The following is a 22,230-nucleotide window of genomic DNA, read 5'->3' as shown; positions in this document are numbered from 1 at the left end:
CTTTTACAAATGCTTTTAATATTGTCTAAGCAACTCTTAAGCCTTATTATTTCGTTCTGATAAAAGGGAGACAAAACCAGCTTTATTAAATTTTTGACTTATCTTAATCCAATAATAATGAAGGTAAATAATCTTTGAATGCTTCTTACTTACAACTTTACCAAATATCTTCTTGTGAGTTATCTCAACTAACTACTTCTTACCACATAACAATATATAACATAACTTTTTGAACTTTATGAATTTAACATACATATATTTTTTTTCTTATTCAGGTTCCACACGACTTTTAGAACAACATTCCTTACGATATTTACTCGGCGACTTAATCATCAGATAGAAAATACAATAATGTAATTTAGATTACTTAAAAAAATTAGACTCCGCCATGACAGCTATTCGCTGCCGTGACCAGGATTCGAACCTGGGTTACTACGGCCACAACGTAGGGTCCTAACCACTAGACGATCACGGCTATCGGAGCTGATATTTTAATTTATTAAAAACGCAAACGTTTTTACATTTTAAAATAAACGACTAAATTTAAATTGCATTTGAATAACAAACTTATAAAGAGAGACTGTTTCATTTCCATTTTGTAGTATCAAATTACGGTAATTTAAAAAAAGTAAAATGTGCCGAAAGTAGAGCATCTTACGAAACGTTATTGTCAATGCGTCGTTGCCGCAGGTAAAAAGTGAAATGAGTTTAGTTTCAGATGAATGTTATGGATTATTTAAGCATTGCTCTTACTTGCTCCGATAGCCGTGATCGTCTAGTGGTTAGGACCCTACGTTGTGGCCGTAGTAACCCAGGTTCGAATCCTGGTCACGGCAGCTTAAAGCTGTCATGGCGGAGTCTATTTTTTACACGACAGTGAATAACTGTCTTAGTGAAGCTCCTATTTTATTCGTAAGGTATATTTAAATAAAAGTCATAGTCAATGCAAAGTATTTTTTTATTATAAATAAACTGTATTCTATATGTACTGTTAAATTGCGTTGTACCTTCTAGTGTGTGGCCACCAACGCCCATAAATATTATCAGACTCCAAGAAAACTGTTTAAAAATGAAATTTTACACTGTTTTGTCTCTAACTGTTCTTTATATCGCCAATATGCCAAGAACCTCGGAAACTAGGATTTTATGTTCCTTCCGCCTTTAGCTGGAGTACTTACCCTTTCAATTGGATCAAAATAGTACAAAGTATTGACGTTAGGCTGTAACCCTTGACCATACAAAAGCACAAAAAATGATTACAAAATATTTATCATTTAATAAATAGGTGGCAAGTGTCTACGAGTTACATAGATACATATTGAGTAAATTATGATTGTGAAGGAACGAGAGAAAGAAAGGTGATGATACGTCATCATTACCGATACTGGTCCTAAATATCATATATTATATGCAATATTACTCATTATAATAAAATACAATATTAGTTGCCTCATAAAAAATAATAGCAAAATTGTTTAAAAATATTTTGACTACGCGCCGCGGCCAAAGCGTCAGCGTAAGTAAAGTTCGGTCTTATTCATAATAATCTATCAGAAGTTTAAAAGTAGATTATCAAAAGGTAATTCATAAATGTTCAATAACGCTAAAATGTGATAACTCTCGTAAAGTGTCTTGTATTGATATAAACTAGAACCATGGCAAAAACTTTCGATAAACGTAACGTATATGAGGAAATAACAACTTTTTTTGTGTCTTTTCTTTGCCCCAAAAAGGCACAGGTATCTAAGGAACAGGCGATGCAGAAGACAAAATAGATATTGATCAGTACAGTCGAGATAACAGGCTATAAAATATCTTACGTATTTTCCTACATATGCAAGCATTACAGACTCTGGGAAGTATTAAAAATTAAGTCATCAACCGGTACAGAAAAGTGTATCGGCTCGAGGACGAAAAACTTCTGAAAGTTAACATTAGTTTGTTTTTTATTAGTTTAGGTTTCCGGACGAGCATATAGGCCACCTGATGGTAAGTGGTCATCACCCATAGACAATGAAGCTGTAAGAAATATTAACTATTCCTTACATCGTCACTGTGCCACCAACCTTGGGAACTAAGGTGTTATGTCCCTTGTGCCTGTAGTTACACTGGCTTACTCACCCTTCAAACCGGAACACAATAATACTGAGTACTCTTATTTGGCGGTAGAATAACTGATGAGTGGGTGGTACCTACCCAGACGGGCTTACACAAAGCCCTACCACCAAGTAGTATTAGTATAGATTACCTTCCATCGATTTGATTTCAATGTTAATACATTTTACTCGTTTTTATGAATTTAAATACAAATTTTGTGGTCGGTCTAATCAACACTCATTATAACAATAAATATAAATAACTCTAATATTTTAAATAGTGTTTCATGTACATTAAAAAAGCCTTATAGGATATTATATATTAAAATAACGTGTGTGAAAAGATCCACTGTTGTAGCTTGATTTTATAAAGTTTATGTTTTAGATGATACATTTTTAACGAAGAAAACTGTTAAGAAATTAACTTTGTTAAGAAAAAAAAGTTTAAAGTCAGTGCTCTTGTCGGGCGAGAATTTAAAATAAGATTTCGCTATAAAAAGAATGTGAAGACTTAAACTAGCGAGTTAGAAAAAGGTTAAATTGGTCTTTCAAAGGTAACGCTGCATAATTTCTTTTTAATTATAAAAGTGTCTTCTCTCAGATTATACAGGACCTAGCACTGCTAACATTTAAAGTTTATAATATCAAAATTAAATACCAGTGTTAATAATAAATATGTAAAAATACAAATACAATAATGAAATAACGAATGTCTTAGTTGTTTGATAACCGAACCTTCTAATATTATGAAGGTTCAACAATAATAAGAATTTAGAGCCGAGATGGCCCGGTGGTTGGAACGCGTACATCTTGACCGATGATTACGGGTTGAAACCCTGGCAAGCACCACTGAATTTTCATAAGCTTAATTAGTCATTGTAATTCATCTCGTGGTCGGTGGCGAAGGAAAACATCGTGAGGAAACCTGCATGTGACTAATTTAAACAAAATTCTGCTACATATACCAACCCGCATTAGAGCAGCGTGATGGAATATGCTCCGAACCTTCTGCTAAAAGGGTTCCTCTCCCTTTTAAATTTAGCCCAGCCGTGGGAAATTTACAGGCTGTTGATGATGATTATAGGATACACTTTTGACAATACCACCCTTATCTATCTATATATGTCTTGATTTAATAACAATATGATCCAAATATACACCTTTAAAAAAAGTAAATTAAATAAAACTATTGTTCTAATATTTAACAAGCTTTTAAATTAAAATTTCATATAATTTGAATATTACCAAAATACTATATCTCTAATTGATTCAGTATAATGTTAATCAAAAACGCTTATTAAAATTAATTAAATTTTCGACTAATTAAATTTTCACTGATTCTATCAGTGTCATCATCTGTGGTATTATGAGAGATATTTATTTTCATTAGGCCTTAAAAGCCACGTTAAAATTTTATGCATTAAAATAGGTGCTTCAACTTTATTTGTAATCTTTATAGCTAACAATGATTACAATTATAAACGCTTTACAATCTTAAGTCAATGCAATGAAATTATTTAAGTTTACTAATATAATTAAAATTTGATTTACTTTAAATTTAACAGTAGGTAATTAATACTATTTCTTGAGACACGTCCATTAACTCGTAGTACTTACTTTATACTAATTTTATATAATAAAATAATATACAGATTAAGTGATCGTTTAGCTCATTACTGACAGTAGTTATGAAAATATAAATAAACTTTACCTTCCATTATGTAACATCCATTTATATATTAATATTAAGGCGGTGGTTGGTATTTGCGAAGCGGCTTCAATTGACCTATAAGGATTCCTTTTTCTACGTGATATAATTTCTAGTTGTTCTTCGAAAAATTACCTGTGTAAAAAGTACTCTCTTTGACTTTTAAAGATTAAGATTAAGTAAGATTTTTTGATTTACTTCATTATCACAAAACTATAATAAGCGGTCGAGTGCTCTGCGTCTTATATATGCAAAATACAATTTGTAATATTTTTAACGATTATTCAAGTCATCGATACGTGCATATCGCGATGCATATGCTCTGGCGTCAGATATCAATACCTGACAAGACCGGCTCAATTGATCTACGATAATTTTCTTCGCAGTTACAAAATATAGGAGGGGTGAGGTTTCCGCGCGGCATATTTAATGCTTATACCAAATCGGGCTAGTTCAACGACGCAAACCCACTTCATAACCGTCGATAAAGAAAAGTTTTACAGTCGATAGCGGAAAATTTTCACTTCGTATTCAGTCTGAGCACGACTGGTGTAACTCTGCAGGTTATGTTACCGAAACATAGATCACTATAATAAAGGTATGATGGGGGTTAAATAAATATTATTTATGAAATAATGAATGACGCTATTTTATCATTAAAAAAATACCATATGATGAATTTCATCCGACGGGTAGCTAGTAAAAACATAATTGTAAATCATTTTTGTTACAACAATAAGACATATATTACCAAGAACTAAATAGGATAGATGAGGGGGAGCCCGATAATGGCCTTCATGAAAAACTCACAAAAGATTCGTACGTGTGTATTACATACGAATAAGTGAAGCGTTAGGGGTCCCGTTGAAATTGCGGAATTACCTATGTACATACACAATATGTATGTATCATGTATATTTAACATTCAATAATTCCATGAATTACTATTACATTATTGAATAACTCGATATGGCACAGGAAGGATAAAGATTTCTTTCTCGTTATTCTTTTTTATTATCGTTATTACATAGCGAATCAAGTGATCTTGCCAGAAGACCCATATTATTAAGGTTTTTATCTTGTAATATAACATCGTTTTAAAGCAGATAAATTGAAATTACCATGATTGATGTTACCTTTTAGATATGTATAAAGTTGTATACATCATGAACTCATACACTGTCAGAATATTTACCAGTTGATAGGATAGATAGTAGATATTAGATCTGAGTACCCGGCCATAAAAGATGAACAATTCAAATTGAAAACGGGATAGCACCGCAAAACAACGCCAGTCAATCTACAAACTTGAATTAATAATTAGATAATATCGCTAACATGCCCATGAACATGTCACGTGAACATTTGTAACGTAGACCCCGTTTTTACCCCTTACAAGCTATTGAATTAACTATAGAATCATCTAGATGATATAACTAAAAGCCACCCATTTCATAAATAGCTCTATTGTAATTTTAATTTTTTATTGTTAATGCACGATAAACACATTTTTTTTAATTGAAGAGGAAAAGTCATGAAAATAATGTCTACAATTATGTAGGAATAAAAACTACGATTTCATTTTTCATTTCTCATACAATACAACAATAGACGCACAAATAATGTAATCTAATGAAACAATCACTTATCTATTATGCTAGCATGACTTTTCAAAAAGACATCATAAACGGAATTGTGTCGGCGAACAGCTAATGTTTAAAATGTGTACTAGAGATCGTTGGTTTTAAGTTTTCACAGAAGTCTGTTTTTAATGACCTTGAAAATAGTACCCCTTAGCAGCACAAGATGCATTAACGTTTTATATGGCAATACGAGTACTCTTAAAATTCTAAATGGAAGAAGTTTTATCACCTCTCACGTTGAGGTTAAAATTAAATAACATATTCTATGAGACGGTTGTTGGAAAGTTTATTAATGTCTTTCATATTTTATCGACTTGCTATTCATGTGGTGAGATATATATATAATTATTTTTAAAGCACAAGTTCATATATATAAGACTCAAAGAGATTTTTAATCTGCTTGTAAACAGCTACGGGTAAAAGTTGTGTATTAGGTACATATTGATGTTGTTGTCTGATGAGTTGGCCGCAACCATTCATAAGGGTATCTAATATGTTCAAGTGTACACATTTGTTAATACAATCGATTCCAGAATATGAACCTAAAATTCCGAGACCTTTAGTCTGGCAAAGCTAGCCACAACCAACAAAGCAAATAGGGTTTTATATAATTAAGTTAATCACTCAATTTAGTTACTCGCACTTGCTAGTTCATCTTCTACAAAATAGTTTCGTATTTTGTATCGTTATATGAAATGGAATACAAGAGTACAAAGGAAAGATAAATAAGGGTTTTGTCGTATGCATTTCCATAACATTCATCCGACTTGAGTTACAACTTTGTATATTTGGTATCTGCTATAGTACCAGTATCGTACAAAATCATGTAACATATGAATGAACAATTAATGATTTGCATTAAAATTTAAAGAACCAGTGTTACCCATGGTGGATAGTTACAAATAATAATATTAGATATTTAAGTACGATGTTTTAAATATGTTTGGTTTTTATAATTAAAAATTTTAATATTTTATTAAAATGGAATACTATTATAATAAGTACACTTCTTTTGACAGCATAGAAATTGTCTTCGTGAAAGTGAGTAATCACCTCCCCCAATAGAATATATAAATTATTTAGAAATTTGTATACCAAAACATTGTTAGCATTTCAGAAACTTCTACCAACTTTTATATATTCCTAAGGATTTCAATGATAAATTAACTCAAAGATGACATTTCAAATAGAGAACATCACGTTCGGAATAAAATTCTGAATATAAGTAATTTATGTAGGTCTTAAATTAAATTCGACAAATATGTTGAGATTCACATGCACTGAGGTGCAAGGATTTAGTCCATCGTAGCTCAAAATTGAAACGAGCAGACTCATACATGTGCAAACAACGACACGAGTAATGCAATTTCCTCAACCACTCCTTGGGAAATAAGGTAGCCTTTTCGCTGGAAATTCGAAAAATTCGCAGCTCTTCTGGTTGGTTTATTTTCATTAGTTTATCGTAAATAAAAATAAAAGCGAATTAAGCATAAAGTTCTTATTGACATTATCTGTAAGTAGGCTAAAAATATTTCATCGCAATGTTATTTTTAAAATTTTGGTTGTAAAAAATTCAATTATATAAATGCGAATATACGATTAATCACAATACAGCCTATCGAAATGCCTTAATTGATGGAGCACTATTTGTTGCACAAAAAATAGAAGTATTAAAAATATTTCTTGAATTTTTCTCGTGAATAATTATTCCTGTAGTTGAATTTAATTCATTAAGAGCTGAAACAGAAAAATGTAACATAATATTACAATAATATTTCCTGCATTTACATAGAGGTATAAACTACTATTTTGCATTATTATGCAATTAGCATGTTAAAATTACCCGTGTCTTTTTATTATAAAGATCAGACAATACTCGCATTTAATAGAAATATAAATAAAAATTGTAGGAGGCTAAGCCGAAAAAACTAAACTATTTTAAGTATATAATTTAATATTATTACTTTACTAATATACAAACCAAAATTATATAAATGAAGTATTTTTACTAAGTATTTATTGCACGTATCACAAAACTATTTAGCAGTTGTTTTTAAATATACATATCAAGTGTCTATCTTATGCTCTCCTTTTTTTTTTTTTTTTTTTTTTTCTCGCTGGAAAACCGCTTTACGCGCTTCCCCCACGTGATGGAAAGTGGGGGGGTATGTGGGAGCCCTGGACGCCTCGTGCGCCCAAGTACGCCGGGTTTACCCACTAAAAAACCAGCGGTACCCTCTCCGTCTTTCGGCGGACGCCACGGGATCGCTTACGCATGCTACCGTGACGGCCTGACGGTCGGCCCGCCTATGCGGGCCTCCAACTCCTACGGGGAATTCCCGGGGTACTGGGACCCCCCCTGGTCCCTGCGGCGCCTATTGAGGCGGGGGGAGAAGGTGCGCGTAGCGCCTTTTCCTCCTCCCCGGTCGTCTTCTGCGGAGCGAGTCGGCGGCGGCATTATTTTCCCGCTCCCGCTCCGCGGCTTCCTTCTGCGACATGACACTTTCGCAGAAGGAGCGCATCTCTGACCAGCACATCTCGCTACTGAGCATGGCGTTGACAACGCTCGGTAGCGAGAGGTCTCCACCCATAGTCGCCGCAAGGATGTGCCTCTGGGGTCACCCACGCAGCACACTCGTACAGGGTGTGGTACGCCGTGTCCACTGGCGCACCACACTCGTGGCAGGAGGGTGTTTCCTCCCGCCGCGCTATCGCGTGCAGGTACTTACCGAAGCATCCGTGCCCGGTAAGTACCTGCGTCATTCTGTACGACAGTGTGCCGTGCTTCCTTTCAACCCAGCGACTCAAGTGGGGACGGATCGCCTCCACTGTCGCCAGGCCTGCTGTGGGTGACCCCAGATCCTCCTGCCATCGGACGATCAGGGCTTGCTGGGCTAGAGTCCTGATCCGCCCGATCTCCGTTGACCCTGGACGGTCGCCGCGGTCCCTCACCTCGACCCGGAACCGGTACACTTCCGCGAGCACCTCCGCCTGGAGCTCCCAGGGCGGATCGCCCGCGAGAAGTGTCGCCGCAGTCCACGAAACCGTACGGTACCCTCTGATGCCTCTCACCGCTATGACCCTCTGCGGCTTTCGCAGTAGGGCCCGATTTTTAGCGGTGAGGGCGTCTATCCAGATCGGGGCACCGTACAGCGCCATCGACCTCACTACGCCGGAATATAGACGCCGACATAGGGATCCCGGCCCCCCCACATTCGGAAGGAGGCGACCGAGAGCGGCAGCGGCGTTGATGAGCCTCGGGCCGAGATGGACAAAATGCTGCCCGAAACTCCATCGTCCGTCCAGAATCAGGCCCAGATACCTCATCTGGGCCTGCACCTTGATCGCCGTCCCCTGGACGGTGATTCTCGCCCCTCGTGGGGGTCCTTTCCGTGGACCGTGGAAGAGGAGGGCCTCCGTTTTGGATATGGAGACCCTCAAGCCCAGCATTCCCATGCGGTCCACGGTGAGAGCCGTTCCGACTTCGGCGAGGCGAGCCGCCTCCTGGAAGTCCCGCCCAATCGCCGTGACGAGGGTGTCGTCAGCGTAACACAACACCCCCATCCCGGGAAGGACGGGAGCCCGCAGGAGCCAGTCGAAACCGACGTTCCACAGAATTGGGCCGAGAATCGACCCCTGTGGAACGCCACAGCCCACCCGATACCGGACGAGCCTCCCATCGACCCCCGCCCAGAGGATTTCCCTGTCTTGGAGGTACGCCTCCAGCAGTCTCCTGAGATAGGATGGCACCCCATGATATCGGAGTGCCTCCCGTATTGTCTCAAAGGGAAGACTGTTGAAGGCGTTCGCCACATCGAGCGACACTGCCAGGACGACTTGTCCCCGGGCCACCGCCTCCGTCGTCCGAGTCTTCAGGGCGTCCAGGGCATCGACCGTCGACCGGCCTGCCCTGAATCCGTACTGAGCCTCTGAAAGACCCGGACCGACTTCCTCGAGGTGTTGAACGAGACGAGCTGCGAGGATCTTCTCGAAGAGTTTTCCCGTCTCGTTCAGCAGCACAATTGGCCTGTATGCCGAAGAAGAGTCCATCGGCCGACCTTCCTTCGGCAACAGCACCAATTTTCCTTCCTTCCAAGGCTTCGGAAACTGCCCGCTGCGCAGACATTCGTCGAACAGCTCCCAAAGCCTTGCGTCTAGGTATTCCAGGGCAACGCACAGAACAGGCCCTGGAACCCCGTCCGGACCCGGCGCTGTCTTCTTGGCCCTCAAGCGGCCGAGGGCCATCTCCATCTCCCGCTCCGTGATCAGTGGTGGAGCCACTGCTGTTTCAATCACGGAGCGAGAGGCCATCTGCGGAGGATCTTATGCTCTCCTGATTTAGTTAAATGTTTTTAAATTTGTTACTTTTTACGTTTATTTTAATAGTAGTTGATAATAATTAATTTAACATCTACTTTTACATATAAAGTCTTCCTCGTATTGAGTAAATATTTTGAAAATTAGTTGAATTTATTAGTTTCTAACTACTATGTGTTTGGAGGTCCCGTAAACTTTACCATACCATGTATGTATTTCAATTAGTGAAGATAATATCAAGCATGTAGTGCTCGCTCGGATTCTTGGTATTCTCTATAAGATAAATTAGATAAGTTCCTTCCATTTTTATTTAATTCTGATCTTTGCGTTAATTAAAAAAGTTGAATTAAGAAATAAAATGACCAATCAATTTCAAATTTAATATATAATCATATAGTGAAAAGTCAGTCAGTCAGAGTTAGTAGAAAAGTCAAATAGGACGTAATTTTTTAGTTATCCATTATTACTAAATTATAGAAACCTAAAAATAATAGCAAGTCTTCGTAAATGATGTTGCTCCGGTATTTTAACAGGCGTTTGGTGATTTTCAACTTAGACTGATATTAACATTGCCTTAGAATTTAAACAAACAACAAATATTTTATAAGGTTATAAAATATAACAATATCAAAGATTAGGATAAGCAACAGATGATCTAAAAATTCCTTTATAAAATCTGATTTTTACCAAAAAACATTTAGCGACAAGAAACACAGAGTGTATTTATATATGTATGAGTATACAGCCATTAGTCAAAGTCAGGATTTAAATTAAAAATTAGTTTTTTGTACTAAATTTAACGAACGATTCCGAGTGTCCTATAGAAACTTGAAGTGAAGAGAAACTAAACATGTTAAAGTAGAAAGATATAAAGCATCGCAAAGACAAGAAAAGAAAGAGAACAGTCAAGTAAATATCTCGCATGAGATAACAGAATAATTGATATATTGTTCCAATAAATAATTATAATAGATGGTATAAGAGATAGCATTAATTGAACACCATATTACGCTACATAATTCTGCGGGTTACTTTAAGGACTAATTAAGAACTAACAACACAAAATAGCATTAACCTAAGCCTTTTGTATGAAAAGGAATTTATGTCATGATAACACTTAAGGATATAATTATAAAATATATAGTATAATTATGATATAATCACATTCTTCATACTAATCATTAAGGATTCTAACAAAAGATATAATCAACCATCAATTATTTTAATTAAAAAACTTCTGGTAAATTATTTTCGAAAATAAATTGTTCATCCAAAACACGCCATAAGTATTACATACCCCTGAATAACAAAGTCATTTGTTCCAAACGTAGCTTGCCTTCGTTCCCCTAAATTTAGAAAATCACTGACAATTACTCCGACAGCATTATTTCATCTTTCCTGTATTCTATATTAATAACATAACTTTTAATATTAATGAGTATGTCCAAATGAGTCTTAGTGAATTTTAAAGTATATTCGGTATCTTATTAATGGTGTTGTAATATATTTTATTTAATATTCAGTCGATTAACAGCTCGTTCGATTTTAATCACATGGAATATAAGATAAATATCAGTTTTATAGGCAGCTTTGGTTTTGGTTATAATCCTGTTGGAACCTGTTTATAAAAATTAAGGTGACGCATGCCGACTTTATTAAAATTCCAAACAACAGCTGCACCGCAAAAAATGTCAGACTGGCTATTTTTAAAAAAAAGTATTTATAAATAAATATATAAACTACAATAATTGACTTAAATACCTAAGTGATTGCACATATCTATCTACTTTATCTTTATCATAAAATATAAATTATAAAAGTCAAACAATTCTTGGCACTAAATAAGCATTTTTAGTTTTGTGTGCCCTAAGTCTATTACAAAAATTTACTTGTGTGTTTTTGGTTTTCAGCATCGAAGTCATTTTATTTTCGCTTTCTTTCACTTAAAATGTTTTACTCAATAATTGATAATAAACAAAAATGATATCCCACAAAATAACACTTCAGAAACATCCTCGCGTCTTTTTATTGTTATTTTTATATCTGTATTTTATAAGGGCAACATGTGCATAACAATTTCCAAAAAGGTTATTTCGAATTTATTATGAATACTATAAAACATTCAAATTTTACGTCTATCCAGGTGAATTATAGTGACTACTATCAATTTAAAATTATTAAATATCCCCAGATACCAAAAAAAAATAATTAACAAATCATTTCAATCGACAAGATATTACAACAACAACCTGTAAATTCCCACTACTGGGCTAAAGGCCTCCTCTCCCTTAGAGGAGATGGTTTGGAACATATTCTACCACGCTGTTCCAATGCGGGTTGGTGGAATACACATGTGGCAGAATTTCTATGAAATTTGTCACATGCAGGTTTCCTCACGATGTTTTCCTGCACCGCCGAGTACGAGATGAATTTTAAAGACAAATTAAGCACATGAATCAGCGGTGCTTGCCTGGGTTTGAACCCGCATCGGTTAAGATGCACGCGTTCTAATCACTGGGCCATCTCGACTCAGACAAGATATTAAACAGAGCGTAATAAGGCATTTTATGTATTATATGAATTATATATCTAATGAAGATAGTATTTGAGGTGTAAATATTTTATCGTCAAATAGCAACGCTTCAAATTGTTATATTTCGGTTTCAAATATACATAAGTAAGTTCCTAAGTCTAAGATAATGCGAGGAATATAATAATTTACATACATTATGCAAACTTACTAACAAACTCCTAGTTATTTCAGAGTAAAGACGGGGTTTGCTCAGTAGTGACACATTACATGGTACATTCACTTTACCTACAAAATTTTATAATAAAGCAATGACTTCCCATCTAGTGGCCTGATGAGTTCTAGTTCTCTATAAGTCAAAGAGCAAACTTTGACACCGATCCTTTTCCAATAGAAACAATCAGTTGTTATTAAGTGTCGACCGAAAGGGTGTCTTACTTCTTTGATCTACAACATCACGTTATTCCAAGTCAGTGGAGACCCGACAGTTTCCATTGATGTCTCGATCCAATCAAAGGTTGGCTCACAAGCGCAGAGAAAAGGAAGCAATTACATACGTATATGTGTCTCAAGGGGATATTGGTGTGCGGTTCCTTTCAATTACTCGTCTTCCTCAAGAGAATAGCATTGTTTTTTGGTCCTTTACAAATTGGAATTTGCTGATATTGATCTTTAATCAACCTCACTTCAACGAGATGTTATTTCGGGTAGAACTATATTGACGGAGGTGTATGTTTGTCATCTGCATATCCCAGGAGAGGCTCTTAAATCCGAACAATAGTACTTTACAATAAAACTACTTTTTTCAAGGCTTTATTTTAAATAGGCTGTGAACAACAAAGAATCAGGAGGTACCGACATTTTGGTACATAAAGGATATTTTTTGAACTATTGTACATTATCATCTATTCTGTCCTTGTGGATCTTGACATTTGAATCCAAGTTGACCTCATTAAATATGAGAAATTATTATGCGCGATCATTAAATTAAAAAAAACACATTTATCACGATTTGTAACTCCTACCTCATCATTTAACCTTTCTTGTGTAGTAATGCTCATTTGACAAACCTATTTATAATTCGACTGATCATAATTTTATGATCAGTAAAGGAACCGTATTTAATTTTTTTTTCAAATCAGTTAAAAAAGAAACAAAAGATATTGGAGCTATCAATAGAAAGGAAACAAAGATAATCAGACCTATCAACTAATCAGATATGAATGGTCAATGACTATGAAAAAGGCACTAATGAAATCAACAATCTCTTTGTTGTACACAAATAACTTTTACTCGAAGATTTAAAGATAAAACTATGAATAAAATAAAGTGGAAAGTGAAAATAGAAACTAGCTGAGAACTAATTAAGCTCAACGAGTTAATAGGAAAATACATATTGTAATGTATTTGTTAATCCTCCGCCGGGACGTGAAATAGAAGTTTGCTCGTATAGTTTCTGTATTACATCGAATTATTATTAATTATTAAAGTAGTATACATATTATCAGAGTAATAAAATTAAGATCTTGACACCCTGATACCTTGTCACATCCACATTTTTATTACAAATTATTTTGTATATCAATATGTTATTCAAACAAACAAGAACAACAGAAAAAAATATTTAAGTCGTATTCGATTATGTTGTATCTTGTAGCTTTTATAAACCGTAAATCTGATTGCTGCACAGTCACTGGTAGCCTAATGACCAACCCGCATTGGAACAGCATGGTGGATTATGTTCCAAACCCTCTCCTTAATGGAGAGGAGGCCTTATTAGCCCAGCAGTGGGTAATTTACAGGCTGGTACTTTTTATTTTTTACTTTAACCTAATGACAAGTAGTGAATACTTCAATGTGACATCTAGTTTTCTACATAATTCAAAGACGATTCTAAGAACTTCGGAGTAAAATCTTATAACAACAGCTTGTTACTTTCTAGCTGATCTTCATAATATTATTATACAAACACCAACTCACTTTGTAATATTTTATACAGTTGGTAAAAGATAATAAAACTGAACATCATTACATAACATTGCTGGTAATTTACTATTGAAATAATTACATTATTACATCAAACAAAAATTGATCTACTTGTAAATCCTTATTAGGAGGAACAGCTAACACAAATTTATTCTCTAAAAAACTTGTACACGGCCCAGTCGTAACGAGTAGTTCAAAAATTACAGTTTAATGTCGATCAAAATCCAATCTAATTATTATTGGAAAAAAGTCCATTTTTGTCTGTTTATTAAATAAAAACCGGGAGCGCTGACGTGTGAACAGCTTAATACACAGCGAATACGATAACCTATTAGCGTCATGAATTTTCATCACAGAATTAATAACAAATTACTTTGTCACGTTCAATGGTTATAAAAATGAATAATAAAACAATATAACTATTATATTAAGGAGTTTTATTGACTCATTGTTTTTTAGTTTTATTTTATTTTATCGAATTGATTTTAGTAGGAAAAATAAACAGTGCTGAATGACAATTTGTCTCTGTAGTGAAACATATGTTTTTATTTAAGTTTATATATTTTTTAGCGAGAAATAATTGTTTTATCGTTGAACTAGTATCATATTCGTTATTTTTTTTATTGATTATTTTACAAAGTTATTAATTAAATTAAAATATTTGTGGAAAGAATTCCAAACATGCAAAATAAAATAATATTTACAATTCATGCTAATTTCTGAGATAAAAGAAAATGTCAAAACCTTTGTAACTTTGAAAAATGTACTTATATCCTCTTGGATATATATTTTTTAAAGTTATTAGGGGTAGTTTATCTCTTATTTCATAACTTTAAGGCCTAATCTAATACTGGTAATTTACGGAGCTGTTTCTATTAAAATAGGAAGAGTTTATAATTTTATACGAACCAGATTAATTTTAGGAAATCAAAAATAAATTTATTGCAAATTTTATTCATCACGATCTTGCTTTTTTTTTACCCGACGGCCTTAAATCCTACCAATGCACAAAGCTAGGTTTCTTACTCAGAAAAACCGCAATGAAACCCTTTAGTTACATTTTACTACAAACAGTAATATCTTCAACAGATTAAATAAAGTACATGGAATTTGGATGTAAACAGTAACATTAGCTGGTATATTTACACGATAGAATTACTCCTTGTGACGAAAATTGTTGTTTAAACTTTGTAATTTGGAGAGGTATAGGGATCGTGAGCACGTAAAAGCAAAGTGCGTGAGGTAAGGTGAAACGTTGTCTGGGTCGGGGTAAAGATCACTTGACGCGATACTAAATCTATTATCGTTTCTGTATATATTTCGTGTTTACACAACACGACGGGGATCAACCAAACAATTGTATATACTCGTATCTTTTTTAAAGTCAATTAATAGTAGTCTATACAAAATTAAAGTAATAAAATATTTTCTATATTTGATTCCGATGCTAAAATAACGATCTATACTGATTAAGTGACTATACTGCGACCATTATTTTTAACGCATCTTACGATAATTATAAAACTTTAATATACTAAAAGCAGAAAAACAGTCTCTTATCTACTCGAATCGTTTCAGAATCTTCATTTTGACAGATAATTTAAATTTAAAGCTAGCTACAGTACTTATAACTTCCATTTATCAAAATATATATATACAATAATTCAGTTATAGATATAAAAGTAAAACAATTCAGGAATAGTTACTTCAATGTGTTTGATCTTTTAATCGTCTTAAACATAAAATCCTGTAATTTGCTACTTATTAATAATCGGCATAACGTATTCAGTAAAAGTGGCATAACATAAATATTTTCTAGTCTATATATGATACTTTATAGCTTCTCTATTTTCTGATTGAAGGACTCTCATTGCTACAATATTATAACTTTGAAGCTTAAACTATACTTGTATTAAGAACCTGTTGTAAGCTATCTTTCATAAATCATATTACATTTATCAACTTATTTAGAAAATAATACAAATATTATTTTCTCTAACAAAATGTTTGAGTAACACATGTACGTACTTATATTATCTTTCATTCTTGTTTCTTATAACTTTTTTCGCTATTTAATCGTATTAGAATATGTCGATATTCATATTATTATTATGAATTAAGTATTCGTATTTTATGATAATATGCTTCAAAATTCAACGAATACCTCAAACACTAACTTAAGGTCCAAGCGCATTCGTAACTTCAAATTTAATCTGCTGATGCTTTGTGTCTGGTTGTTTCTTTATATTCCACTCTGTCTAACTTATTTAAAGTCTAAGTCCTCTTAGCATGGAATTTACTCTCAATTGACTCAAGAAAAGCTATCACAAAAACTAATTAAAATACAAGGTTTCAAACGACTTTCTCTCGCTACCTCAGCGTCTTTCTGCACACTATTTCTTCTCTTATTTTAGTTTTCAACACGAGTGGCGTCCATTCGGTTTGTTATGTATCCTGTTGTAACAAGTGTGTCCGCACACTTTTGGCATATTATATTACTTTATCTCTAATGTAGTTACTACGTGAATTTTCTTAATAATTAATTTTATTTGAATTTAATTTATGTTTCTCATAACATTGAATGCTTAAATATATATAAATATGAACTAAAACTACTTATTGAATAAATCTTGACTGCGTGGGATGGTGGCAAGAATGCTAGCATTTCCCCGTTGAATCGCAATTCCGATCCTCTGGGCAAAAAACGAACCAGCCCTCCACTAGTGGAGCAATGAGGTGAGGTGTGATACTTTTGATTAATTTTCTAATTAAGTTAGAAAAACCTTTTCGGATTATGTCTTTCTATATAACTTGTACAATTTATTTAATTCTTATTTTACTGGCGATGTTACTGACTCATCATGTTTTAAATGTTATAAATTTCATTTAGATGATATACTTCTTCGCGAAATTGTCATTTAATTTATCTTTTGAAATAATAACTTAATTAAAAAAGGTGCCAGGATATATGCGAGCCGCCCAAGACTGGCTTTTTTTGGGGAAGCTTTCGTCGAGAAATGAATAAAAAAAGACTGCTTTTTTATAATAAATAATGTTTATGACTTATATTTTTTGAATATTTATTTTTTTATAAATTTCAAGTTTAAGAAGCACGATATGATACATATACATAATCTTTAGTAGCACATAAAACGAATATATCTTTTTTTCTATTGTAAATTGAATGGATCTACTATGAAATATAGAATATTTTTTATGTTACGTGGAAATTATAAATGTACTTAATTTAAGCGAACTAAATATGCATCCTGTATTCATTCTCATACAAAAGAAGGTTTTATATATATATAGTAGCTCATCAAAGAATACCCAAAATGTGATGCTAATTTCGATATAATTAGCGAGAACCTTAAAACAAAATCCTTAAAGAGAAATTTAAAAACATTACATTAACATCAAAAGAACCGAAAAATTATTCAGTCAGTTTCTGTTTTTAAATATTAATAAAATACCCAGTATTATACGGATTATTCTTTTAAATTATTACAAAACATCTCTAATTAGGAATAAAATTAATATTAAAATGATCACACAAAATTTACAAAAACGAATGAATATAGAATAAAACAAATCAAAGTTATACAAACATTTTGTTAACATAAGTTGAAACAAAGGTGGTCAAGAAAAACATAATAAACAAATATATCATTGATAAATTACAATACCACGCTAATACAAAATTTTAACAATAGAATACGGCATTAGTTCAACAAACTAACAATACGGACATATTATTTGGAAAATGATTGATGAAGCTAAACAAATCTCTACACTGGGACGGTTACGAGCGATATTGCTTTCTAAAAGGGATATGAATTCAAAACTATTAATAATTTTAGTTATCAAAACATTCTTAAAATAACCTTTAATTTAACGGGCGAGTTTTATTAAATGACAATATTAAGAGATTTTTTTTGGTCCTGGTTGATTTATCGGAAACATTTTAGCTTAATCAATTGAATCTACGATCTAAGCATGTAAGAAGCCTATGGGATAAAATATTATATAATTATAAACATTTCAAAATGTTACTTTATACCAATTTTCATCACACAATCAACGAATCAATAAAAAGGAAAATATGTTTTCTTCTAAATGCTTCTGGACAGCTCCCATTGAATTCCGGCAGGTACACATATCGGCGAAAATAGACGGTTGTTAACTCCGGTAACCTAGCTTTATGATGTCTCAATACTCATACAGCTAGAAAACCAAAGATAATTAACCAATCTTTCTTCAAACTTCAATTTTTCAAATTTCAATTTATTGAAATCTTCATAGCAGTTTTCTTCAAATGTTTTCACCTGTCGAACATTCTCCCGATTACGAATTTCATCGTTTGCTTGAATTCTGTATCTTGTTCTACTGATGATGTAAAAAGCACCTAATATAATACGAAGCTGCAATTAAAATTTTAGAGTTATGTATTTTATTTATAAATATATTAGACTAAAAAAAACAAAGTTTTGTAAAAGAAACAATTATCTAAATAAAATATGAGAATAGTAAAAAAATCTAGTTATAATAAATAATATTTAATTTCCTCTTGATGAAGTCATTCTTCATAAATCACCTTTACTTGCAGCGGGTCTGAAATTTGAAAAAAAACATGTTATTCTTTTTATCTTTAAAATTGTACTTTTTATTTCTTTAAATAAATTGAAACAGTGAACAGTCATATTATAAGAAACTTTATACAGACATGTGAAGTAAAAATTCAACATAAAACTATTTGTTTTTATTAAAAAACATGGATTTGAAGAGAATAAAGTAAGCCTGAGGGATTTTAATCAGGAAATTAAAACAGGCAGTAATGGACAGCATTACCGTCGTCCGTCGAGACTAGTAATTAACGCATTTTAATCTACTTTTACATCGATATTTAAGAAAGGAAATTAACGACTATTCCTTAATTGTATTTTGTTCTTTAAAAAACACGAATCATTTCAATTAGTAAAAGTAACATTTATAATAAACTCATTACTATTATTGGCAATGACTTACTGCGGGGGTTTACAATTACAGTATTATTAACAAAAAAGTTCAATAAGTTGTTCTGTTGGTAAAGAAACCTACAAAAAAACTAAAAGTCATATTTAAATAAAAAATGTTCTTCAAACAAGTCATTGAGCCCACCAAAGTAGAGTGTAAATGTGTTGTGTAAAGACTCGCTATTGACTAGTTTCGCAGAATCGTTTTGTTGGGTTTATACATTCTGTGTGGAATATAGACTCTATAATGTATTAACCTGCTGGTTACAGGCGGTAAATATTTAAGGGGAGGCTTATTAAGCTATTAAAATTAAGGTTTGTTCGACAATTTTCATAAATATGTTCATTAATAAATTCGTATAACAATCTCGTGTCAGCTTAGTATTAAATGTAAGCTTATTAACTTCTTATTAACACTATACTATGATAATAAACATGTATAATAACAATCAAAGGGTATTCTAATGGGTTACATTAATCTTTTACAAGTTTAATACTCCGTTTGAATTTTATTTATAACTTTGTGGATGTTAGTCCTAATATATTCGTAATAGCGGCTCAAGATAAAGTGGTTTTCGCATGACCATGACAGATGTAAGAAAAGACGTACACTTAGTGAATTTTCCTTGCTAACGTTTCCTTTATAACAGTAATTACATTAAAATTAGTTTACCAGAATCGAGGTTAAATGTAGACGTGACACAAGAAACTCCGTGTTTGGAATGAAAATGTAAAATTTGGAAAAAAGCTATTTAAAGACAAGGCTAGGTGAAGGTGACCATGACAGCCTTTTGAGGAAATATTATTAGTCACAAGATTAATGCGCAACCCATTTACAAACGCATACGTGTTTCATTAATATCCAAGCCGAAATGTTAATTTTAAGAATGTTTTTAATTTGCAGGTGCTTTTCTTTAACATTAAAATATGAATGGGGTTGTTTTCGTTTAAAAATTATATTTAACTGTTACACTGATAAAAACTTCTTCATAAATGATGAAGATAAATTTCTTTGTTTTAATTTTGTTTTGTTTGATAAGCTTAGCTTTATATTTAAATTTGTATACCGTAAATCATACACCTAGTTAAAAGCGAAGAATTCATTCTAAGAAAGAAATGAAGAAATTATTTGGTATAAAATCTCAGTTGAAAACGTCTTAGTTTGACAACCTTGAATTAAAGATAATTTGCACTACAACAAACGATGTCAAATCATTAGCATTAAACAGATAAAGATGTACATAATTATTGATGAAACAAAAACTTAAAAAAAAATTAAAACAATTGAATTACTGAATTTAATTTTAGATGTGTTAAATAAAATGCTCAAAAACTCAAAGGAAAACTTATAAATATATTTCCGATAAAATTATGTATTCGAAATTATAATAAGTTTTCCTAGTACCTAATTACTGAATAAAAAAGAACATGTTTAATAAACGTTTAAACACTATTTGATTGTTTAGCGGGTATATTTCGGAAATTTTCGTCATTTTTAGATTTAAGTTTTATTTTTATACTAATTTTCAGCACAACAACAATAAATATAATCCAATTATGAATAGGCACAAATCAAATGCATGCCTTTGTCGACACATGCCCTAAATTTTAATTTACTTACGTGCGGGTTCATGCCTTTTACGACATTCACCTCACGATATAACCCCACAGATATGACGCCGTGACTCTTGTCTAGATTAGGTTTCAACTAAAATTCGAAATCCAACGTGACTTGTCAATTAAACCTAACTAGGGTACCGGAGTATTTTTAAAATACAATTTAGTGAAAATTGAAAACGAACTTTTATTACAGGAATTTAATTTAAAAAAATACCAATCTCCGTACAAGAGATTTGAAAGTTCAGTATTATAAATTGATATCCGCTATTTATTTATTATAAGTTGATTTAGATACATACAAGTTCTGTTGAGGAACATCGTTACTATGTAACTGCCTTCCCGTCTTATTATTATGTGTTAGCATGTGAACTCAGTTTAATTAAAATATCCAATCATAAAGATATATTTTAAATAATGTTTCCCTTCGTGTGTATAAATAACTGTAAATAACAATATACTAGATCATCATAAACGTAACGAAGTCACGAAATTCGTCTTCCAAGGTAAGTATTACTGTTGACATTTATTTGAGATAAAGCGGCGTGAGAAGTTTATGTTACATACTAACTTGAATTTATCCATTACCCATTTTCATAATTCGATTTATTAAACGTCAATGTTTTAAAGTTATAGAATGTTTTATTTATTTAGCGCCATTATTTAACGAGTAGTCCTTGGTCGAATTCAAGGCAATACAAAATACGGCTAACTTTGTACGAATATCGATGTCTAAGCACGCTACCTTCTCGTCACGTACCCACAAGGCAATTCCGACGAGGAACGACAAAACACCTTATTCAAGCTCCGTACGCACCTATGAATATCAATGGACAAAGCGGCCAGAATCGAATTTAAATCGTATTTGTCAAGCGCATGGCTAAAACAGCCTTGATACAAAAAGTATGACCTTTCTAACGTATTTTCGACGTTTTATTTAATGTTCAAATAATCTTTGTCAACTGGTATGTACCGAATTTTATATTTATAATTATTATAATGTTAAAACTTTTGCTAAAATCAAAATCTTTTTATAGTTATAAAATTACGAGAACACAAAAATTAAGAATCTAATGTTAAATTTATCGTACCAATGTACAAGCAGAATGCAGAGCATTGTTTTCAATTTAAATACAATAAAGAATAAAGTTACGAATACTAACTGTTTAAAAGCTGGATTATTATAAGACGGTCTTGTCTGAAGTCTGCGCTCGTAATTCACTTGACGCGTATCGAAGGACATGCGTTACTAAGTCCAATCAGACTTCGTGACATCCTGTTAACGTCGAATTTCCAGAACGATTACATACTAATACTACAT

The 22,230-nt window shown here is 33.0% G+C and overlaps 2 non-coding genes across 2 annotated transcripts; one reads left to right on the top strand and one right to left on the bottom strand.

Moving 5' to 3' along the window:
* Positions 1–403: 403 nt before the first annotated feature.
* Positions 404–475, bottom strand: Trnah-gug. Its single transcript has one exon. It is a non-coding gene; the product is annotated as a tRNA-His (tRNA).
* Positions 476–764: 289 nt separating this feature from the next.
* On the top strand, positions 765–836 carry Trnah-gug. The gene has a single exon. It is a non-coding gene; the product is annotated as a tRNA-His (tRNA).
* The last annotated feature ends 21,394 nt before the right edge of the window (positions 837–22,230 follow it).

Source organism: Vanessa cardui, chromosome 1 (genome assembly GCF_905220365.1).
Source record: "Vanessa cardui chromosome 1, ilVanCard2.1, whole genome shotgun sequence".
Classification (NCBI taxonomy): domain Eukaryota; kingdom Metazoa; phylum Arthropoda; class Insecta; order Lepidoptera; family Nymphalidae; genus Vanessa; species Vanessa cardui.
Note: the sequence above shows the minus strand (reverse complement) of the source record. Positions and strands in the feature narration are given on the sequence as shown.